This window comes from Elaeis guineensis, chromosome 1 (genome assembly GCF_000442705.2).
Source record: "Elaeis guineensis isolate ETL-2024a chromosome 1, EG11, whole genome shotgun sequence".
In the NCBI taxonomy this organism is placed as follows: domain Eukaryota; kingdom Viridiplantae; phylum Streptophyta; class Magnoliopsida; order Arecales; family Arecaceae; genus Elaeis; species Elaeis guineensis.
The window spans coordinates 109,461,604-109,465,737 of NC_025993.2; positions in this window are offsets into that span (position 1 = coordinate 109,461,604).

Below are 4,134 nucleotides of genomic sequence, written 5' to 3' on the forward strand. Positions count from 1 at the left end.
TGCTTTTCTTGTCGTCCATGGCCGTAGGCTCGAGCTCGGTGGTCCGAACTCCGTATTACCTCGAAGGGGTCGTTATTTTCTTGACCTGTGTCGAGAACCTTCTTAGAGGCCGGGGATGTTTGGTAGGAACTTCCAGTCTTTGTTGAGATGATATTCCCTAGGTCTTTGGTGTGGTTTGTTTTTCGTCTGTTGCCGGTGTAATTCATCGCTTTCCTTCTTAATTTTTCTCCTCTTTCCGAGTGAGGGTCCTCCCCTTGCTTTTCGTGGGGTCGCGTAGAGGTGTGGAGGAGCCATTGAGGAGACTTTTTCCTTTATCCGATCATGTTGGGTGACCAGGTTTTTGTCATTGTCAGGACGAGATCCTCCTTCTGTCCTTGACGTAGTCGATCTCAGCTCAGGTTAGAATGAGGTTCTCCTTCTGTTCCCGACGGGGCTGTGGGGGCACATAAAGGTCGTTGTGAGGGCCTCTCCCCCCATCCGGTCTAAAAGAATCGGGTCTTCGACTTTGCTTATGTCAGGATGAGGTTTTCTCCTGTTCCTAACATGGCTGTGGGGACACATTAGGGCGTTATAGGGCCTCTCCCCCCATCCGGTCTAAAAGAACCGGGTCTTCGATTTTGCTCACGTTAGGGCAAGGTCCTCCTCCTGTCCCTAACATGGCTGTGGGGGCGCATAAGGCATTGTAGGGCCCTCCCCCCATCCGGTCTAAAAGAACCGGGCCTTTGACTTTTCTCACGTTAGGGCGAGATCCTCCTCCTGTCCCTAACATAGCTGTGGGGGCGCATAAGGACATTGTAGGGCCTCTCCCCCTATCCGGTCTAAAAGAATCGGGCCTTTGACTTTGCTCATGTTAGGGCGAGGTTCTCCTCCTGTCCCTAACATGGCTGTGGGGGCACGTAAGGGCGTTGTAGGGCCTCTCCCCCCATCCGGTCTAAAAGAACCGGGCCTTTGACTTTGCTCATGTTAGGGTGAGTTTCTCCTCCTGTCCCTAACATGGCTGTGGGGGCGCGTAAGGGCGTTGTAGGGCCTCTCTCCCCATCCGGTCTAAAAGAACCGGGCCTTTGACTTTGCCTATGTTAGGGCGAGGTTCTCTTCCCGTCCCCAACATGGCCCAGGGGGCATCCAAGGGCCGTTATATGGCCTCTCCCCGATCTGATCTTAAAATAATCGGACTTTCATTTTGCTCATGTTAGGATGAGGTTCTCTTCCTGTTTCTAACATGACCATGGGGGCACTTAAGGGCCGTTATATGGGCCTCTCCTCCGATCCGATCTTAAAATAATCGGGCTTTCATTTTGCTTATGTTAGGACGAGGTTCTCCTCCTGTTCCTAACATGACCATGGGGGCACTCAAGGGCCGTCATATGGGCCTCTCTCCCGATCCGATCTTAAAATAATCGGACTTTCATTTTGCTCATGTTAGAAATAGGTTCTCCTCCTGTTCTTAACATGACCTTGTTTTAATTGTTTGAAGGGGTTATCCCCAATCGTAACAAGTCCCTGCCAAAAGGGAAAGACATACAAAGTCGAAAGAAATTTTGATTCAAAGCAAAGTCGTGAGTAGTACATTTACAGGTTTCTCGAGTCCCATGGTCGTGGAAGGTCTGCTCCTCCTTGAGGCCCTCCGGTGATGGAGTCGATGGTCCCGATTGGAGGCCGATCTCCGGGCTGCTCCTCCCTCCTTGGCGGTTTAGGTTGCGGCAGGGCCCTTGGCCGATCTTCTCTACCCTCAGGCCGGCGTCGAATGAACCTATCGAGTCGACCTCGCCGGATGAGCTCCTCGATCTCGTCTCAGAGCTGGATGCATTCCTCCGTGTCATGGCCGTGGTCGTGATGGTAGAGACAGAACTTGTTGGGGTTGTGCTTCCCGGGGTGTATGCACATCCTCTCTGGCCTAGGGAGCTGCTCCCTGACCTCCATCAGTACCTGGGTCTTCGAGGCATTGAGGGGGGCGTAGTTGCGAAATCTTCCCGATGGAGAACCTCGTCGAACTCTACGGTCCGGACTTCTCTGCCCATGTACCCGAGGAGGAGTATGGACACGCTTGTGCCCGGGAGGAGTTCGAGAACGTGGCCGAGCTTCTCTCGGCCCTTTTTCGACTGCAGGCTTACTTTAGTCTCCCGCCTGCCGCTCTCTCGCAGTCTCCTCATCCTTCATTTTGAAGGCTTCTTCCGCTCGGACGTACCCTTCGGCCTGAGCCAACAGATCAGCAAAATCCCTGGGGCACTTCTTCTCCAGGGAGAACAAAAGGTCATTCTTCTTAAGGCCGCCCTTCAGAGCGGCCATTGCTACCGATTGGTCCAAATTTCGGACCTCCAGCGCTGCGACATTGAAACGGTTGATGTAGGCTCGAATGGACTCCTCCTCCCTCTACTTGATATTGATGAGGGACTCCGAACCCTTCCGGAGGTGCCGGCTGCTGACAAGATGGGCCACAAATTGGTGGCTCATCTGATCGAAAGAAAAGATGGTACCCGGCTTCAGCACCGAGTACCAGTTTCTCGCCGCTCCCTTCAAGGTGGATGGGAAGGCTCGGCATAGAATGGCGTCAGGTGCGCCATGAAGCAGCATCATCATCCGGAAGGCCTCCAGATGATCAACCGGATCCGAAGTCCCGTTGTAGCTTTCGAACTGGGGGAGTTTGAAGTTTGGCGGGATCGGTTCCTGCATGATCATTTGAGAAAAGGGAGGGTCAGTTCAAATATCTTCACCATAAGCGGGGGGAGCGTGGCGGAGTTCTTCGATCCACCGGTTCATCTCCTGGAGCCTCCGATCCAGGAAATCCTCTCGACTATGGGTCTCGAGGGTCCTCTGACAGAATGGGGGTAGAGATCTTCCAGGGGTGGAGTCGTGATCCGACTGAGGGCTCTCCACCCTCGGGTTTGTCTCCCCAGGAAAGACGGGGCGGCTGGCCCAAGTGGCCCGCCTCATCGCCGGATTCTGGTGTTCCGGTGACACTCTTTCTAGGCGCACTGATGCCTGCGGCTGCTGCTGCTGCATGGCCTGCACAGCTTCAGTGAGGCCTCTGACCTGCTATGCCAGCAGATCAAATTGCTCTGCGCCGACCACCGTTGCCGAAGGAGGAGGAGGAGGCTGGAAAACTGGAGGTGAGGTCGGAGCCTGAGATCTGGCCACGGAGGTCGTGGATCGTCGCGTGGACGCCTTGCGGGGAGGCATCGGGCAAAGACCGAGTGGGGGGAGGAAGAGAGGATGCCAGAAAAGATGCCCGGGGGCAGTCCCGTTGAGCGCTCCTTCAAGAACAAGGGTATTGCGAAGGTTCAGTCCCTTCCTCTAGCGCCAATCCTATTGGTGCAAAAATTCGCCTGCGCCGGAGAAGCTGGAGTTGCGGGGGTCGCGATCGCCGTCGGGACCTGCAAAAGAAGTCTAAACTGGAGGTGGGGTTGCTCCGGCAAGACCCTTCGATGCTCAAGTCAGTTCTCTGTCTCAACAAGAATGAAGTGCTCGAACGAAAATTTTAGCAGAGTTTCTAGGTAAAAGTGAGAGCTTAGAGAATAACGTATCTGGGGTCCCCCTTTTATAGATGGAGGGGGCAACAAACTGATAGCGATGTCTGTAACCGTCTGGCAGTGGGCCACCCAGAGTCAGGAGAAGTTTGTTACAAAGAGTAGTGGAGTGGACCCGTGGCTATCACCGGGGCGTGCCACGTGGAGTCTGCCACGGGGAGCGGAGCGGCGTCCGTTGTCGCGACTTGTCAGAGAATGGAAGAATCGTGCGGTATCCATCCCAGGAAGTGGAGCAGGATCATGACCATTATTATGGCCTGCCGGAGAGTGATGGAGCCGCGTGGAATCCGTCGCAGGAGGTGGAGCAGAGTCGTGGCTGTTGCTGCGGCCTACCAGGGGTCCAGGCCTATCGGCCGGAGTTCGACTGGGGTGTCTGGCGGAGAGAGGTGGCTAGCCACCCGTCTGAGAGGAGCTTGGAGTCTGGCTCTCGTGGGAGTCCAGATGGAGTCTTCCTTCAGTTGAAGTCGGGGACGAGGTCCGGCTCCCACAGGAGTCCGGACGGAGTCTTCCCGCAGCTGGAGCTGGAGACGAGGTCTGGCTCCCGTAGGAGCTCAGGCGAAGTCTACCGGCAATCAAAGTCAGGGGTGAAGTCTGGCTCCCTTAGGAGTCC